This window comes from Podarcis tiliguerta (assembly GCF_965153285.1).
Source record: "Podarcis tiliguerta genome assembly, chromosome: 4".
Lineage (NCBI taxonomy): Eukaryota > Metazoa > Chordata > Lepidosauria > Squamata > Lacertidae > Podarcis > Podarcis tiliguerta.
Window position 1 is genome coordinate 60705205 of NC_139537.1, and position 20771 is coordinate 60725975.

Here is a 20771-nt window from a genome sequence, read left to right on the forward strand (position 1 = left end):
CTAATCTCTTAATCTAGTTTGAAATACTGATTCAGTGCCGGCCACCTTGGGTTGAGCTTTCTATTATATTATAATATCAGCAAAGCTGCTCCCTTGGAAGACAGATGTAACCCTTTCAGCGCTAACTCTTCATCTCTGGGAAAAACGTCAACAGGACGACTTTGGCCTTCAATCCCTCACCCATTATCCCAGCCCACCCATCAAGAAAAGAGGAAGACTGCTGTTTTACACACACTTAGCTGAGAGTAACTCTCATTTAACTCAATGGGAATTGCTTCTGAATAGACAAGTGCCTGTGTTCTAAACAGGGAAGCCCTATACATGTCTACTCAGAGGTAAACTGCACTGAGCTTACTGGGACTTCCTCCCAGGTAAGCATCTATGGAGTTTCAACCGCCAAGTCCCAAAGGTGCTGTTTGTTTGCTTGCTTGCTTGCTTGCTTGCACGTATTTATAATCAAAATTCTCAAGGTGACTCACTTAAAACACAATAAAACAGGCAATGGTGTACTTGTTACCAGAGCAGGACAAAGGTGTATACACTATATAAAGGTATATATGTTTCTCCAATGTTTCAAGAAGTGCCATTCTGCCACTGACTTCCTGACCTGGAATTGACTATTGAAACAAATGGATCCCTCACAGGCCAGGGCTTCCTCACTGGGCTGTTTTTGATGTCTCTCATAGCTCCAGCTCTGGTTGCAGAAGCAGGAGGCACTGGAGGAGCAATGAAGCCACTCTCACACGCCTCCAAAGTTGGAAATGTAAATGTGTTGCATTTTATTGTGACAAATGCAATGCATTTCAAGTGCTTCTCTTCTACAGCAGAACAAAAATAATTTCCATCTCTACATATCATCATAAGGAACTCACAGTAATTGTCATTTGCATTTGACATGTTTCAAAGAACTAGCTTTCTTTATTGTCCCTTTTATAATATAGTCAACCCTGTCATTTGGCTCATCCACAGGGGGAGGGAATTGCTTCACAGATCTTATCACTATACAACACTGTGCAGCACTGCACTTATACTTACACTACTATGTGTCTCTTAGGCCTTTGAGTGTCATCCCATGGATTTCACCAAGGGAGTCACCAGCTCATTCAGAGCCTGGTATTTCAGAATATCCCTTTTTTATTTTAAATGCTGATGCACAGACAAAATTATTGAAGCAAATGCCATCATATTAGTAATGTAGCAAGAGAAAAATGTTGGTATTACTGAAGTAGAAAGGGGAAAAAAATATTATGCTTGGAATTCTTATTTAACACAACTGCCATGAAGCAGAAAAACTATTAAGCAGTTAATGAAAAAAGACAGAGGCTATTACATTAGTAATGTATAATGGGGCAGATGGGGTAGAATCATCATTATTAACTACAACCTCAAAGCCAGCCCTTCTATTAGACGGGTTGCTCAGCTGCTACCCATCTGGCTGTTGAAAGTCTCTTCAGAGCATCTTGCTCTGAGGAAAGGGGCCTTTCTGCAGAGTGAGGCATTCTGGGTGAAGTGGTCCAGGAGAGCACCAGCACTGCTACCATTTTCCCACGGCTTCTGATTTTTTTTAATAAATTAAAATTTTGATATTAGGTAACTTTACTCTTTTAACTAAATCTAAAATAAAAATTATAGCTGATGCAGAAATGTGCTAGCGCAGGCACTCTCCCAGGTGGCCTCTCCCAGAATACCTTACTCATCTGAAGGATCTTTGAGGTGCAGAGGAGGGGCAATGAAAACAGACTAACAGAGCTGCCTCTGCATTACAAGCAGCAAAAGTATTTAAATGTAAGCAGTGAAAGGAAGGAGGAAGGGAAGCGGCAGGGTTGCCTTAGCGGTGCCATGCCTTACCCCAATAGTAGTATACTCTGTTTATTTATTTAACAAAAATGATTTTAAAAACCTGTTTCAAACCATACTAAAATATGGTTAAAATCAAACCAGCTAAAAAAAAAAAAAAAGAATACACGCATCCTCTCTAACGTCTGTCTAGGCTTGCCTAAACAAAAAATGTTTTAAAAAGGCATCAAACAAAATACAGTGCAGGTGCCTGATTGTTGTCAACAGGCAGGGAGTTCCAAAGCATAGGTGCTGCCACACCAAAATATCAGTTTATTGCAAGTGCAGAATGGGTATAATATTAGCACCTGTAAGAGCAGGCATAGGCAAACTCGGCCCTCCAGATGTTTTGGGGCTACAACTCCCGTCATCCCTAGCTAACAGGACCAGTGGTCAGGGATGATGGGAGTTGTAGTCCCAAAACATCTGGAGGACCAAGTTTGCCTATGCCTGTGTAAGAGAGCCACTTCCACAGATCAAAGCAGTTGAGTGAGCCATCCTGCAAGTAAACTGGTCCCAAGCTATTAAGGGCTTTATATACTAATAGAAACACATTGAACTTGGCCCGGTAGCAAATGGACAAATAGTGCAGATCTCTGAGCAGAGATGTTACATGCAGACACCTCTTGACCTATTTACTGCCACAAAGCAAAACACTAATAGGAATGTGCCTATGAACTGAAGCACAAAACTTAAGATTGCTGCTTCTGCTTCTTTCTTTTAGATATAAAACATTTCATTTACTAAACATTAAGTTTCAGGCTATAATGCTTGGACTTCTCATCATTTTTGACAGTACTTAATACATCTTGGTTTTCACTGAACTATGAAATATAATTGCCAAATAGAAATCATACTAATGACACTGCTTGGGGGGAGGGGAATTATATAATATAATTTGTACCTCAGGTTTGCGAGATGAATATTTGTCACTGAAGGTTTTTTTCCACCCTGTAGTTATCAATTTAATTAGCTTTTTTTTTCCTGTTCTTACAAATGATTTTTAGCCATCCTCAGGTATTCTTTCTCCCCACCAACAAATGTTCCTGTTAGGATTGATGAGAAATCAATACCTTTCGCAAGTGTTCACTGAAAGAATGCAGTTGTCTCCAATAGCTGCAAATGAGAGGGGATTTAAGCTACGAGCATTTGCCATTCAAGCATGAAAACAGCACTGGTGCTCCTGCTGCTAAGCAGCATGGTCCCTAATGGGAGAGCATATCTCATTGCAGGCCCACACCAGTATTATTTACCCTGGGGGGAAACCATGAATAGCATAACGCATGGCAAACGCAATGCACAGAACCTCTTAGAATAAACCCCAGCATGGAAAGACAAAATGATTACAGTCACATTGCCTCAACAATTAGCTGAGTCTAAAAGATGATTTTATTTTTCCCCCCTTGATTCAGGAAATTGTGCTTCACAAAAGTTCCTTAATAGCAAATCTTGAATCTGAGAATTAATCTTATATACGCCCTCTGCTCCTGTTCCATTCTTTTGAAGCCCTTGGAAACTAATACTACAGTCAATGGACTAAATGGGGGGTATGGAGTACTCTTTCTTTCCTCCTCTTCACTATGCTAATGAAATATTAACCGTTGTCCTTCCCATGACAGGCACAATCTTACAGTACAATGCAGCTTGTCCAAATGGCCTTGGGACATATGACCTCAGTCCAGTTCTCCATGCTTGCACAGCTGTGGGCTGCCATCTATATGTCTACTGCTATCCAACGAGATGTCAAGTCAAATGGCTGCTGATAAAGTTAACCACTCGTCTTGGAAAGAAGAAAGAAAAATATTCGAGATGTTACCGCACAAAGTCTGTCTGTGCTGGCGTCAGTACTCTAGGCAAGTCTTTCCCAATCTTGAGTCCCCAGATGCTGTTGTACTGCAATTCCCATCTTTCATGACCATTGGGTTGTGCTGGCTGGGGCTGATGGGAGTTGTAGTTAAAAAATGTCTGGGGACTACGGTTGGGAAAAGCTGCTCTAGGCTTTTCCCAACACTCTCACAGGTCCTCAAAGGCAGAGTCATAACATATTTAATGGGCAATATTTGCTTAGCACCTAACCTTCATTCCTTGCTGTTTAGACAGGATTTATTCATCAGGAACATGTGCAAACTTCTCAAGTGCAAACTTGAGAATGGCTTGCATCTTATTCTAAGTATACATAGAAGTCCAAAGACAAGCTATGTCTCAAAAAAAATAGAGAGAGAGAGAGCTATATTTTTAGAAAATGAAAAGCAATCTTCTGCGTGTCTCTGAAGGAACAGTGAAGTAACATGGTAACATTTGAGTCACTGCTGCTGCCATGTATACAAAAGAATTTACAACATTGCAAGTGGGAATGACTACAAGTAGGTAATATGTTACACTCTTTATATGGCTTCATAAATTAAATTCTTTACAAACTATACGCTGGACCAACTCTGGAACTTTACCTACTATCAGAGGAATTTATGGGGTTCCATTAGCCCTATTATCAGAAATCCAACAATATCGCAAACTATTTACAATTGAAAAGTAAACTTGAGGAAGAAAATTATCAGTATATTTGGCATTCTCCTTACGAAAGTCATTAATTGACCAGCATAAGCTCAAATTCTTGCATGAAAAAATGCAGAGTGAGAATCAGCTTATTTTTCTACACCGTGAGTTGTCCCTAAAGTCTACCTTGTAACTGTAACAAACTGTAACATACCAAACAACCCATATTTTGCACCACAAAGCTTTGCACTTGAGTGGCGAACTCAGGCAGGTTGTTGACTATTCTGCTATTTGGAACTTGCTGATGAGGACCTTGTGACTAGCTTCCCCACCCACCCTCATCCACACACTATTTATTACATTCATTTTCCAACTTTCTTCAGTAGTAGGAATTAGGATACCTAAGCAGTCACACATCCAGCAGCAGGATGGAAATATGATTGCAACAGTATGCCACACATTCGGAAGAAACCATGTGCCCACCATCAATTCAGTAGTCCAATTCTACCTGGCATTATTCACTTACACCTGTATGTGAAGATATATTGTTCTAAAATCCACAGCTTAGGTTCAAACCATAACTGAAGTTCAAGCTAGAAGATTATTAGTGGGCAGTTCATACTATTCTGCAGGAAAGCATTCTAACTAGGACCAGGTTCATAGTTTGGGGGTACTTATTGATCCATCTATTAATCAGGCCCAAATCAGATGCAATGCCATCAAGTGAGGACAGGAGGCCAGCTCAGGATTCATAGACCTTGGCCCAGCTTAACCCTAAACCCAGACTGCTCTGTTTTGATGCTTTCACCCATGCATGCTTTCAGCAGGTGGACTAGGCAGCTCGGCACTTGCAGAGACCTGCAGAGCTGTTCTCGTCCTCTTGCATGTCCTCTAAATGTGTTCTTAGGGCTCCTCCCAACCCTCCAGAGCAGATTTGGGGAGGGGAGGAAAGCCCATTGCACTACTGCTAATATTTGCACTAGGGTAACTATTTAATTGCATACCCGCAAAAGTCCCATCTTCAGGTGGTAGAAAACCCTGCTTCTGAACAGCTAGACTGTATATTCTCTAAGACACACACACACATTAAAAAAAAAAAACCTAAGGACACCATGTTGGTCCTTAAGAAAAAAGCCAAAATGGAGTCAGACAATTATTAGGACAAACTAAAATATATATAAAAGAGTGAACAAGCTTTCAAGTTCTCCAGAACTCTTCATCAGGCTGCATGTTAAACAAAGTGTGTTGCAGGGGGTGGGAGAGTGAGAGATTTTGATAACTGTGTTGCTCCTGGTCTCCTGACCTGAATAAAAGAGCATACACCCACACAGTTCCCTTAAGGGCACAATATTCTAAAGGTCTCTGAACAAATTTAACATGCATTAACTATCCTATTACCTTTCTATTTAGGGAACTTAATTCAAAGCATAGCAAATGTTAATGTGTTCAATTACATATGCAATCGTATTAAACAGACAGCTAGTTCCAACATTTCAGCTGCTTCAGGCATCAATATACATTAATTGGCTATTGAGTAGGACTGTTCTTGCCATGATATCTTATCCAGATATCTATGTGAATAACAAAACAATATTTCAGCACTCGTGATAAGTTAACTGCTTCACCATTCTTAAAAGGAGCAGGATTGCTTTTAATTGCAAATGCTCTTGATGAATGTTTAGACTATTATACGTTATGGTTGCCCAGATAAGAGTTGCTTCAATTAACAAAGCTGATTAACCTGGATACTTCAGTTATGTTTACCTGCTTACAATAACTTAGAATATTGTAAATGTTACAGTGGGGGTTGGGAAGCCGTGGCCCTCCAGATGGACTCCACTTCCCATCATCCCAATCAGCATGGAAAGAGATAGCCAGGAATGATAAGAGTTGTAGTCCAACAACATCTGGGTGAAGAATGCACTTCAGGAATGCTACTTTTGGTGGGATCTCTATGGCAGTCCTAACAATGGGCTATGACGCTTAGAGACCATGATTAGAAGGAAGACCGCGAGGTAGTGGCGGTCCATTTCTTTCTAAGAGCAGCCATTGTTATTGAAAAGGAACTGAGTGAGATGCAAATAAATCATTTTGATCTAGAAAACGATCTCTTGTGGCATTTGAAGGCCAGTAGGGGTCCTTGGGACTTCACTGGCGAGGAAAATCAATGTCTCCTTCAGTAAATTATGTTTGTATGGGATGATCTCCCATTTATCAATACCATTCTAAGCATCCATCCCTTTGTTGATCTAGATCAGGCATGGCCAAACTTGGCCCTCCAGCTGTTTTGGGACTACAATTTCCATCATCCCTGACCACTGATCCTGTTAGCTAGGTCGTGATGGGAGTTGTAGTCCCAAAACAGCTGGAGGGCCAAGTTTGGCCATGCCTGATCTAGAGTTACCCAGATAATTACAGACAGTGTGGATTTAACCCAATATATGAGAAACAACATTTGTTCAAGTGCCAGTTGCTACGCAGAAGTAATTTATGGCATGCACTGTGGACTAGGTTGAGAATTGTGTTGAAAAAGAAGCACAGCTGGAAAATGGAGATGAAAACCATTTCATTGGCCATTGGGTCTGGCAGGGTAGAAGTCATAGAGACCAAGACTCACCAAAGATATATTGCACACATTCACATGACCAGTCTCCCATATGGTATCCAACAATACAATACAAGATGGGCCAACATTCAGGCTTGAGAACATATCCGACATTAAAAGCAGATTGCTCTCTGTCATAGTACTTCACATTTGAATATTTAGCAAGCTCCCATCTTGGGCTTCAGCACATTTCTATGTTTTATAAACAGTTCAACAAACAAGAAGCCAGATACTATCACCTGAAAGCACTAGTTTCCTGGAGCGGGGAATCATTACCAAAAAGGAATTATAGACTACATTCAGGAAACAAACTGAAATTGCTGTCCCTTATCAGCATAGCATCTCACATTTTTCCAGCCACATGGCAATTGCTAATAAGATTGCATTTCAGACAACTAAATGATGAATTTTGAAGCTCTCTTATGATTTGAGACCTCAACTTTAGTTCAAGGGCATCATAATTTATCACTGATTTAAATCTCTTTGAAATATGGATGAAATTCTAGTAGTATTAAAGTCAATGGTATACAAATAGAACTGTTTCACTTGAGCAGAACATTTCTACTATGAATAAATGGAATAATACATTTCAAGAGCACTTGTTGTAACTAAGATGCAATGGAACCTCTTTGCATCCAGGGGCAATTTGTGCAAACATAGGTGATTGCCACATGCAAGTTTCAGCAGATACACCAACATAAAGAAAGAAATAACTTTTGCTGGCAGATGCATAACCACTTTCCAAAGGGTAGAAAGTACTGTGGATACAACCGAAGAATGAGAATTGATGCCCAGGCAAGGAGTGAAGACTTAGGGAGTCACGGAAACTTTCCCTATGAATTTGATGAAGAGTTAAGAGTGGAGCAAAAGCAGTAGCTAAAAGCTGAAAGGTACCTATGTAAAGAAAAGACAGCTTCAGTTTTTAAAAATAAACAAATTACAGCTTTTTATTTACTTCCTTAGAGTAATGAGAATAGGCAGCATAAGGAGTGGGGGGAAACATAAAGGATCTTTAAGAGTGTCTTGTTGTGTAAGTATTTCCTTAGGAATCATACTTAAAGGTTTCATAGAAACATATAGATTACATATTTTTAATGAAGTAATTATGTATTATGAGAATAAGACATAATTCTTTAATAATGGTACATAATTACCATGAATAATACATAATTACCACCCATGACTTTATACTGCTAAAAATAATACCACCTGAAGTCAGGTATAGAGCAGGTAGGTGTGGCTTGGCCAGAGTGGCTTGGTGGTCTAGATGGGAAGGACTGGTGAGCCAAATTAGACCCATGGGTCAGAGGCTCCCCACTCCTGGTTTATAAGATGGGTCGCATATTAAAATCCCAGTGTGCTAAATGGTATATTTTCTGCTCCAGGCTTGGCCCATCTTCAGGAAGAGCACAGGATTGGATAATGACAATTCACAATAATTGAGTGCACTGTTTTGACATGCTTCAAATCATAACAGTAAAAGCATGCCTTCATAATAAAATATAGATGGAGATGGAAAAACATAGAACAACAATAAATATAATGGAAGATATCTGAAGTAATTTTGACAGTTTCCCTAAACAATAGTGTTTATGTAAATTGGTAAACTGGAAGGAATCTATTCATGGGGTGTAGGAAAACAAGAAAATTGTTTAAAGAGCAACAGCTTGAGCAGCAATCCATGATACAATAAGCAAAGTTGCAGATGGGAAATCTCAGGGCAAAGTGCACCAGGAAGTTTCTAAAATAATTTTCTAGTGGTATCACCATATAGCCAGTTCAGATTGATGCAATGAAACATGTATAAAAAAATCAATTATATAAAAGAGAGCACCCGTGAGAAATAAAAATAATGCAGTATGTGGTTTGCATTGAGACAGTGGCGTAGCGTGGGTTGTCAGCACCCGGGGCAAGGCAAGTAATTTGCGCCCCCTAACCCATGGATTTTAGCACTCAGAGAGCTGTGAGTGCGAGCGCCCCCCCCCCCGATGTTGCGCCCGGTGCGGCCGGCCCCCCCTGCACCCCCCACGCTACGCCACTGCATAGAGAAGGATTAACCACCTATGCCCCAGTTCTGAATTTTCTTGTGTTCCCATTGCTGCTGTAGATTAACAAATTTACTCCGCTTTGGCAAAGCACTTTGTGATAAGGGTACGGTAACTGTAGTTGTAAATACAATGGAAACAACTTTATACCTAAGGGCTTCTCAAGACTGCCTCCTTAGGCCTTCCTCATAGTACACTAACACAATGTACTATATGGCTGCTTTGAAAAATGGATCCTGTCGGATACTCTTCATTGCCCACACCTTAGCCAAGCCCAATGAACAAAGCAATCCTAAGTGGGGTTGGGACACAGCAAAGTCCTGCTGGCTTGTGTCACCAAGGGCAGAATATGGAGCCTGTTTCATCAAGCTTTTCTGTCTGGCAGATCTTTTCATTTCATTTCTCCCCATTCAAAGCAATGCAGGAGCACTAGCTACAGAGCTGGAATAGTTTAGGGTCTGGAATGACTGCCTTTCAGGGGAATCGTGCAGCTTTGGATCCAGCAGATCCTGTTTCTACCTTGGAACACCTCGTTTCATGGCTCTGTGCTTACAGCCACCAGCAGGAACACTACTGATCAGTGGCATGGCATGGGTTGCTAGTGCCCCGGACCACACAGAGCGGGGTGGGAGGGAGGGAATGAAATAGACAGAGTACACATGCACATTCAACTGCCTAATGGCATCCACGTTACCCAGGAGATTGCAGTCACAGAGATAAGAAAATAAGAGTTTTTCTGGGGAGATGACGTCCTGGTTTGCATGGACAAGCCATTTTCAACAGAACCCAATGATGGAAGAGCATAGCTGTATTGAGGGAGCACCGTGTGTTGAAATTGTGTGCCCCTTAACAAATTTTGCACCCAGGGCAACCAGCCCCGTGGCCCTCCCACACACTATGCCACTGCTACTGGTGGTAACTTTCCAATTGCTCAGCACATTGCAGATGCTGGAGTGAAGCCCCTCTCCCCTTCTGTCAGCAGAGTCTGACAGAGGGGCACTTCCACCATTTCCTAAACTCCTGGCTGGACATGCACATCCCCTATATGACATTTTAACACAGTTAAAAAGTCTGGTTTACATATGCATGTTCATCACTTAGTGATTCCAATGAGAAGGAATGGCATGGTCCATCAATAACATAATGTTTCTCCATTGAATTAGTTCACACATTTGGCTGCCAGTCACTAAGCATCTTAGTAAGTAGAGAAGCAAAGTGATGTAACTGCAAGTGTACACCAGGCCCTGATAGAACAAGATGCTTCTTTGGAACTGTTCTTCTGATGATCTGACCAAAGCCCGTGCATCTGAATAAATAACAGCAGAGATGTACACATTATATCCAAGAATGTGCTGGAAAGGAAACAATATTGTCAAATGAACTAAAGGGATCCTCTGATTTCCAGCCATTCCAAACAGTTCTGCCAAAGTCCCACATTTATTTCAGAAGAGGGCACTGTGGGATGCAGTGCTGTTAAAAAATCAAACAAATCAGCCCAAGACTCTACACCAGTTGCCAATACCATGTAATTTGCAGTTAATTACTTTTGTTTTTGTTTAGAGAACTATGCATGCAATTTATTTTGTACAAATAAATTATCATTCGTGCTCATACTCAGTTGAGAGAGAAGGACTGCTTTGCACCATAAAAAGCAAAAATATTTCTAAACTATCAGAGAGACTTTTCACATTATTTTTTTAAACAGCTCTCATAATGCAGACAGATCCTTACTCCCTGCCAAGTTCCACAGGCTTCAGAACTATCTCATTATGTATGGAGAGTGCGCAATTATTAGGAAACGTGTCTTATTTAAGAACATTGATTAAAGGGTGGGAAACCCAAACATCAGACTCAGGGAAGAGGGGAGGAGAAACAAGCACCAGCAAGACAGTTGTATCAATGGAAATTAACAGACCATACAGTCTTGTTCTGGTGTTGGTGCTGGTGTGCTTCTCAACAGGTGAGCAGAGAGCAGAGTTGTGCCAACTTGTCCCACCCCTTTGCTTTCCTGTAATGATCATGGCTGTAGGTAGTGATGGAACCTTTGCACATAAAGCTGTATGAGCAAAAGCTGCCTTCTGACCTAGAACTCCTATAGCACTGTAGTATAACAGTAGGAGCAATGGTCATCCAATGTGGCTGGGTCCTAGTGTGGCAGTACACAGCACCTAGCTAAACTGTGGAATTTGCTCCCCCAAAATGTAGTGGTGGCTACCACCATGGATGGCTATAAAATGGGATTAGACAAATTCATTAAAGATAAGGCTATCAATGGCTACTAGCCATGGTGGCTAGCTATGTTATACCTCCATTACCAGAGGCAGTCACCTCTGAATACCAGTTGCTGGAAATCACCAATAGGGAGATTCCTGCTTTGGGGCTTTCCATAGGTAACTGGTTGGCCACAGTGAGAACAGGACACTAGACTACATGGGCCACTTGTCTGATCCATCAGTGCTCTTCTTATGTTCAATTGCGAAGAAGGATGTTCCAGCCCCATGATCATTTTGGTTGCCCTTTTGTGAACCTTAGTACAACACCCTCTTTGAGTTGTGGCAACCAGATGATTTGTGGCTTTATGTTTGGCTATACTGTATATTAATATTTATTTTATATTCTTACAGTAGCTGCAAATAAAATATTGAACTCATTTTTTAAAGCTACCTATGCATTAGGAGTATCAGCAGAGGTCACTCTCCATTCTCCCTCTTTAGGTAAAGTACGTAGTGTATATACAAGAGAGACAGACTTTTCTATGGCGGTGCCACAACTATGGAATGCTATCCCAAAAGAGATGCATATCGCACCAACAATATATATTTCATTTTATTGAAAGTTTCCATTTTGAGTTGGTAGGATACTTCTAAAATAATAGTAAGTGAGAATTGTAATAAGAATTCACTAAAGAAATCAAATTAGAATCACAGAGTATCATGCTCTACCAGGTCCAATGTAAGTACATTGTTTTCAATCAGATGAATTTCTACCAATCAAATAAAACCATTCTAGCAGACCCCAGTTGAATAAAAAGCTTCGTTACAAAGTTCACTTAAAACACAGTAGAAAAGGCTTAGCAAATCTTCCTGAAGAGAAGATTTCACAATGGAAGGGCTGCTACACACCAAAAAAAAAAAAAAAAAAATAGAAGTGAGTTATACGCAACCTCAGACAGCGGTGCCATGTGTGGCTGTCTTTCAAAGATCATAACTCACAGGTGGAGGAATATATATGGAGAAAGTCTTCCCAAAATATCCCAGATTTGGTGCTTTGTACTCCTTGGAATAAATTTTTGAGACGTCAGTCTACTGCACATTTCTGCCACTGTTTTATTTATGATCTGTATTCTTCAAGTGTAGCACAATCAATACATTGTTCAAGATATTAATGGAAGTTTCCTCCTGGGACTAATAGCCACCACAGGGGTGGACACGATTTTCATCATGACCACAGCAGGGTAGAAAAGGGTTGAGCCCCCTCCCTGTGCACCAAGGGCTTGATGGAAATCACCCATGCTTGCTTTTAGCAATTAAAAAAATGAAGCATCCAGTGATGCATTTAGCATCTGGTCTATCCAGCTTGGTCTTGAGACTACTGGTGCATGGCACTTGGTAAATGCCATCCTTTATGATTCTGCATCTATTTCCTCAAAGGTAAGCCCCACTGTGTTGAATAGGATTACTCCCAAGTAAATACATATCCCCCATTGAACTCAGTGGGGACTTACCTCCAAGAAGACATTAGCATTGTTGAGTCAAAAGGATTTGGCTGGCTGAGATTTCCTAGCATATGCTAGAACTTTAGCACAGTATTCACTGATGGCCTTCTAAAATGTTGAGACTACTTTATTTTGTTTCAAAACACAGTTCAAGATCAAAAAATGAACTTTAATCTCTAAATCATAGAGTTTTGTCATTTAACTAATCTATTTGTATATTGAGTGGGGGGAGAATTTATCCTTGTTCTCTCTCAGAACAAAGCACCTGAGAGATTATGCAAGGGATATGTCTATAGAAAAATATAGAAAATGTCTATATTTTATTCAGTTTAAGCCAACATTAAATTCTTGCTTTTCTCTCGCAATTGCATTTCTATCCCGCCTTTCCTCCAAGGAGCCCAAGTACATGGTTCCCCTTTCTCTTAAGTGCTATCCTTACAATCATCATGTGAGGTAAGTTAGGCTGACAGACAGAGTGACTGGTCCAACTCCATCCAGTGAGCTTCAGAGCTGAGGGGGTATGTGAACCTGGGTCTCCCTGGCCCCTTTCAGCACGCTAAGCACTACACAGACTCTCATTATATAATATGAGAACTTATGCAGTAAAGGCTCACAAATGGTCTTTACCTGGCACCATAACTATTCCATGCTCCACAGTAGTCATATTCCCTTGAGGTCAAGCGAGAACTTCTTTTCCCAATATCTCTACCCATAGGTGTTAAATGTGGGACTTCAGGAACCCTGATGTACTTGGCTGCATCCCAGACTCAGCTAGAGGAATGTTGTTTTCATATATACATTTATTGGGATAGAAAACAGGAGGTCAGCAATGACAAATGTATTTATTGGGGAGGTAGCTAGCAAACAGTGCAATTTATTCCATCATCCAAATAATAATATTTTCTTGCCCCCTCTGTTCAACTATGCACATAGGGTGCACAGTTTGCATTACCAAACTGTCAATTTGATTTTTTTTTCCTTACAGGATCTTCATTTTTGCAAATGTCTACACTTAACTCCAGCCCACCCACCCTCCCCCCCACACACATGAAATTATAAAAAGCCTCCTGGCATTTTAAAGGCAAGCATTTGCATCTATAATTTAACATTGCTACAAAATTGCATCTGCAAACATGGAGGTTTTTTGAAAGCCTATTATGCTATGCTTTTTGCTTCTTATTATATATAGTTTTCCTACCCTTTTCTTCTCTTTTGCTCCCCAAGGAATTATGCAAACAAATCACTAACTGCTTTGAAAAAAAATTATTCCCCTTTTTTCTTTTCAGTGTTTAATATGACTAAATCCAATAGTGCTTTCACTCCCAACATGCTTGTTCATTATAAGTGTGGGAAGTTATGGCATGCCAGCATAAAAATAGTCAGGAACAGACATGCCTTTGGGTTTTATTAATGCACGGAAAAGTGACACTCAGAAATCATGTGTAGCCTTTTTATTATGAAAATTCTGTAATGTACTGTCTTCCTCCCCCTTGCAATAACAACAATAGGGAACAAGGTTGCTTAGTCAAACAACATGTTGATATTCTAAAGCACAAAATGAGTGTATGAATTATACTAATATACCCAGTAATCACTATTCAAGTATTTCTGCTTGAACGAAGAATTGCGGCAAAGAAAATGAAATCATTCAGGGAGTGGCATGGTGTTATATTCTTTAAATGAATTAACTGTGTTTGTTCAGGCATAAAAGTGTTGGTCAATGAGAGACTCTCTTTCTACCTCCTCCTCCTCCTCCCAATGCCCAACAGTCCCCAGCAGGCAGCTGCCCACTGTCATCTGCAGTGCAAAGAGGTCCTGCAACAGCATATGGAGGAACCTCAAGCTGTGGCTTTAATGTCCTTCAACAGAAAGGGGTCAAGTACTAGATGCAGCTTGCTTTTTTGCTGCTCATTGGTTTAGGGGGGGGGGGAATGTAAATTAGCCTGAAGTGAAAGAAAAGGCTATACACAGATGTATATATCAGTGTCAAAGAATCAGTTAAATTTACCAACATGGAAGGGGGAAGTAAGAACATCAGCAGAGACTGCTGGATCAGGTCAAAGGACAATCTAGTCCAGATCTCAACCAGATGCCTGTGGGAAGCCCATAAGCAGGATCTGAGCATAACATCATTCTTCCCACTTTGATTTCCAGCAACTGGCATTCAAAAGCATACTGCTCCCAACAATGGAAATAGACTGCAGCCATTGTGACCTCTGATACTAGGCATGCAAGCAGTGGCAGTTATCATGGTTGGCCCTTCCATTCACCAGTGAGGCAACTGCACCAGGGTACAGTTGTTGTTGGGGAGCAACAGCAGCAGCCTCCAGCTGTTTCAGCTTCCGTACCTGGAATGGGGAGGTGCATCATTGTGTCCATCAATTAGACAGCCAGGCCTGAATCCAGGTTGGAATGGCTCTAAATAATCCATGAGGTGACTCCCTAGAACATGTCCAGCTAACCTCAGTACCACCTACAGAGGGGCCCATGCACATACAGTTGAACTTGTATGGGGCTCCCTAATTCCCTAAACCAAGTTTCACAACCCTGTGGAGGGAACTGTGCATGTCTTCCTCCCTAGCCATGCAAGCCCTCTTCAGTCTGATTCCAAACGTGCGCCATCAGGAGCATGGCTGGCCATGGACATTGTAAAGAACCCCTTCACATGTCCAGTACTCACAGGCACCAAATAACTAGGATAGGGTTGTGTGAGAAAGGGAAATGTAAGCAGAAATACAAAGGAAGGAGAAGACTGAGGAAAAAATAGATGTCTGTGAGGAAAGGTGAATGAGAAAGCTGGACTAGTTTATGAGAATTCATATATGGGTTTAGAAACCGTTCTTGCCAGGAAGGGAATGTAAGTGAAAGTAGCATATAAAATACAGCTGCAAATGTATTATGGGGAAAGTAAATGTGGAATGGGATCACATTTACCGTCTTATTTATTGAATTTATATCCTCCTCTCCCTCCCCAAGGAGCCCAGATGGACTCCACTTCCAGGTGGGTGGACAGTTAACACACTGTTTTGATCTTGGAAATCATAGAGCCTTGTCCCTGTCCAACCCATGACCCAGTGAGAAGGAAAGAGGACTCTGTACTGTTAGTGGGCTGAACCTCCAGGTTGTCTGGAGCTTCCCCTTCTAGAAGGCTTTCTCTATTTCTTTCCCTCCATTTGGAGAAGGGAATTTTTGATAGTTCCTATAAATCTATAATTCAAAAGGACATATTTTCACACGCACCGAATAGCAAGAATTCAGTTTCACTAAGAGAACATTCAACTTTAGGTAGAGATTTACTAAACCCATTTCTCATGTATGATCTAGCTGAGATTCCTTCATTGCAAGGGGTTGGATTAGATGACCCTTGGGGTCCCTTCCAACTCTATGATTCTATGATTTATTATTTTAGATTCACACAACCTTTGCTGGTGAATAACATGCATTCTTGTATCATAAAGCACAGTAAACCTGAATTTAGCAAGCTTTACTTTTCATTCATACTAGCAACTTTATGGGATGCTGTGTGCACACAAATCAGGTAATGGAGCATTTAACAAGCCACTTTCAGAGGTTAATCAGCCGTAGGGTATTATATATGCACATACCAACGATTCAGAAAGTTTGGCCTCTAGTGACCACCTTCTACCAGTTCATTTAACTAGAATTGCATTCATATCAGAAACTGAAGTTCATGAACCTGAAAGTCACCATAGTAGAACCCCCCGTCCCTCTGCAACTTTGTTTTCAGACAGAATTCAATTACCTTGGTAATCTTGTTCTACCAAGGCACCTTTAACATATTTATTTATTGAAATCAAAAAGTAGAGTTGTATGCCAAGGTTTTTAAAATACAATAATGTATTTTAATTGACTGTCCTTCAGGACTGCACTTAGCATGGGTTCAAACTGCTGGTTTCATCTCTTGATATACGAATGAAATTGATGGTCTGGAATAGAGATGATGCAGATTAATGAATTCATTAATCATTACTAAATTATCATTTGGTTGCAACTGGAGACTTCTTTCAGGACACCTTTCCTGGTGGCTCTGGAAAGGTGCTTGAAGGATGCTTCACACACCATGCTTTTCCCTACTAAGATGTAAGGATGTTGGAGGGGGGTGGAATAACTGTGTACACTGTAATGTCCCCATTGTTGAGGGGGGCTTTTTTAAACCATGTCCAGTGCTGGGCTGGGTGGGAAGCAAAGTGCTAGCAGCCCACCAGCCCTTCCTTTCCTCAGAATATCTCTTGTGGGATGTATTTCCTGTTTTTACATTTGTTTGTTTGTTTGTTTGTTTGTTTGTTTGCTGTGTGCTTCACCTGCTGCTTCTTCTGCTTGCTTGAGGGTTGCCTGTTAGTGTGGCCTAAGGAGTAATTGTTGTTTTTTGTCAGTATTTTGGTGCAGCTTTTGTTGTTGTTGTTGTTGCTTGTACTTGATTTTAGGGGTGTGGGGTCAGAACGTCACTTGTTTTCCCTTTGCGCAATTTATATTTTGCATTGATTGCAACAAATTTTTGGGCGATTCCTGCTGCAGTGGGTGATTGCATGTGTGATCATCATCACTTTAGCATCCATTGTGCCCGGTGTCAAGGAGGCAGCAAATGAAAGACTGGAGACCACCTCAAGCACTTTAACTGGGCATCGTTCAGATGCCAAGTTGTTCAGTCTTTCACTGACAATCCTTCCCCAAGCTCTCTGCATGCTGCACCACTGAAAACCTTTATCATAACATATGCAGCTGCAATAACAGTTTAAAAGGGCTGAGTGCCAGCCTATATGCATATAGCACATACAGCACCTGCATCTCAGCTGCTGCTTGGGCCACACATTACTGGCATTTAGAAGCTGCATGCACAGACGCTAGTAAACGGGGTACAACCCTTTAAGGAAAAGGGTGCAGACAAGGTGTTGCTGGACTACAACTCCCATCATTCCTCAGTTTTGTCCATACTGGCTAGGGGTGATGGGAGCTGGAGTTCAACAATATGTGGAGGGCCACAGGTTCTCCATCCTTGCTTTAACATGTTTTGGAGAGGTGGCTTACATCATGGGTAGGCAAGCTAAAGCCCCGGGGCCAGATCCAGCCCAATCGGCTTTTAAATCCAGCCTGCAGATGGTCCAGGAATTAGCGTGTTTTTACCTGAGTAGAATGTGTCCTTTTATTTAAAATGCATCTCTGGGTTATTTGTGGGGCATAGGAATTCATTCATTGCCCCCCCCAATACAGTCCAACCCCCCCCCACAAGGTCTGAGGGACAGTGGACCGGCCCCTTGCTGAAAAAGTTTGCTGACCCCTGGCTTACATGATGGTTTTGGAACACGGCTTCCCATGGGAAACATATAAGGATGTCACTCAATTCAAGAACTCTTAGTCAATTGATAGACCAAAATCTGGCTAAAAGAAAGGTATACTTTGTTTTGGAGATGATGCTCATGTGTGATGCAGCAAGCATTATCCTAGTACAGGTATTCCCTTATGAGAGAAAAGAAAGAGTGCTTCCTTTAAGATGTTGCTTACAATCTGTAGCTTCATTTGTATTTGTATTAAATTTGCCGCCCCCCCCCCAAAAAAAAATCTAGCTTGATTAATCAGAATATGTTGGCTTCCTCACTGTAAGAAGTGAGGTTAGAGGTAACCAGGCAGAGGGCCTTTTCAGTAGTGGCACCTGCCATCAGATGTCAAGGAGATAAATAACTATGCAACATTTAGAAGACAGCCCTGTATTGGGAAGTTTTTAAAGTTTAATGTTTTACTATGTTTTTGTATATGCCAGAAGCCACCCAGAGTGGCTGGGATAACTCAGTCAGATGGGCGGGGTACAAATATCATCATCATCATCATCATCATCATCATTTCAATATGTTGGACCAGATACCCCACGGGGGTTCCTTCCAACTCTAGAGTTCTATAAAAATAAAATCTCTAAAGGACTGTAAGACTGTGCAAAATTGGACTTTTTCTATCATGCACTGTGACAATGAGAAAACTGGTTTTAGATTAATTGTAAAGAATAACTGAAGGATAGATGAACAATAGGGCTTGCACAATTTGCCTTCCCTTTTCATTTGGCAAATTGGTGACAATAGCGACACACCCAGCCCGTCATATCCATTCCCCCACATACTAAGCAGACGTACCTTTCTATCACGGCAGAACCCCAGCGCCTTTAGGAGAAAATGAGAGTAACCCTTTCTTCCAGCCTGCCAGGGGATTCTGTAACCTTGTAATTATCTGGCTTTAGATTGAAGAGATACATTGTAATTGTGTACAAAAGAGGTCACAGGTTTATGCATTGTCTGACAGGCTACTGAGAAAGAGCTACAATGGAGCATTTCCAGCAGACCTTTTACATTTATTTTCCCCAACTGCACTGAATGTTAATGCCATCGGCCTGACTCACATGCAAGTATTTTTATGAACATGTGATTAACTGGTGCCACATACACAGAAAAAGACAGAGAGCCCAAAATGTCAGGCTGTATTTGCTGAAATGGTCCTGGAGGTTCTTTTGCTGTTATTCTTTCCTCTCACCACATGCAGATGCGCATTGGAAAAGTTGAGCTATTCTGTGTAAAGTTGGCCAAGGAATGCCTTTAAAACAGGTGCAGCCCTCCTTGTTCTTTAACACAGATCATGATTCATTTACACGAGTAATAGGAACCATTAACAAACAAAAAATGTTAGAAACTCCCGTCTATTTATATAGCAATTGGAGAATTATGCATAATTCTGTTAGATGGCTTGTACAACGGTCACTCTTCATTTGGCCTCCTAAAACCTCTTAGGAGCCTCAGCACAAATCAGATAGCCTTTGGGGGAAATGGAGCTCTCTAGATACTTTTTCACCCACATACCCTGCTTCTTGGGTGATCTCTTTTGCTTTTATGCGGACAGCTCCTTGCCCTTTTCTTTTTTCATCTCCATCATGAACTTCCTTTCAAAGCCTTTATTTCAACTCAGGTTACATTTCTGCTTGGAGGGCATGCATTCATCTCAACCCATTCCTCTTATACTATCACTGATTCATACCAATTACTGGTCACTGCTGAAGATGCTATCCTCTCTTACACCACTGAAGCATACAAAACTATGATCCTATTTGATTCATCCTTCTTCTCCTTCCATATCCAAAACAATCACATGGTCCTCCTACTTCACTTTCAGCCTCTCCATTATCTACCCATTCCCTTCCATAACTATTGATAAAATAGTTGTCCGTGCCCTTGATTTTTCTCATCTAGACTTTGGCAGCTTCCCTGCTGGCATTCCTACTTGCTATGTTTCTCACTTGCTATATTTTGCTCCACTCGTCTTTCTTTCCTATTGTTATTCATATGTCACTTCTGTTCTCAAGTCTAACTCTGGCTACCAATGAGCTTTCATATCGATTTCAATATACTAATCCACACACACAAAGCTATTTGTTTCTCTCCCACTGTGTATATCTCCCTCTCATACTTCTCCTTCTAGGCTTCAGTCCGCACAAGCTCATTTGCTGTTGATTTCTGTGGTCTCTGTGCCTTTTGCATTTTGCTTCCTATGCTGGGAAAATTCTCTCCATCTCCCCCACACATCAGGCCTCTGCCCCTTCATTCTTCAAAACCCTTCCTTCTGATCTATCTCTTTAGCAAAGCCTCACCAAACCACTTGCTCATTTGTGTTGCTCTGGTTCAGCAAAATGTGTTTCAGATACCAGTGTTTCCTGGTATCCCATCCCATCATGGCCACCTATTGTAGACCGGAATCGCTCTTAGCAAGGGCCACATCACATCCATGCTCTGTTAAGCAGCAAGCAATAGGTCTGACATACATAAATTTTGAGGAATAGGAGAGGTAGCCAAAGAGATCATATTAGGCCATTCCTAGATAAATTTTATATGCATGGAGGAAGAAATCAAGTGTAGGATGAGAAGTGAAAGTTTTGTACGGATTTTTGCTGTGGAGTCAGCACACACACACACACAATAACATTACAACAATAACAACATATCAAGAGAATATCTACTGGTAGACAATGGCAGCCATTAAAAATAGAGCACAAGCTGAAGACTGTTTTGTTGTAGAAACATCTTCA

General features: G+C 41.1%; 1 protein-coding gene and 1 pseudogene across 5 annotated transcripts in view; one reads left to right on the top strand and one right to left on the bottom strand.

The window, feature by feature from the left end:
* LOC310677064 (uncharacterized protein) overlaps window positions 1-20771 on the bottom strand; it is a 546359-nt gene that overhangs the window by 408047 nt on the left and 117541 nt on the right. The window lies entirely within an intron of this gene.
* Window positions 11264-20771, top strand: part of LOC310676846 — a 29695-nt pseudogene continuing 20187 nt past the window's right edge. The window contains exon 1 of the transcript in view: window positions 11264-11369. The product of the transcript in view is annotated as an uncharacterized misc_RNA (transcript). The remainder of the gene's footprint in view (window positions 11370-20771) is intronic.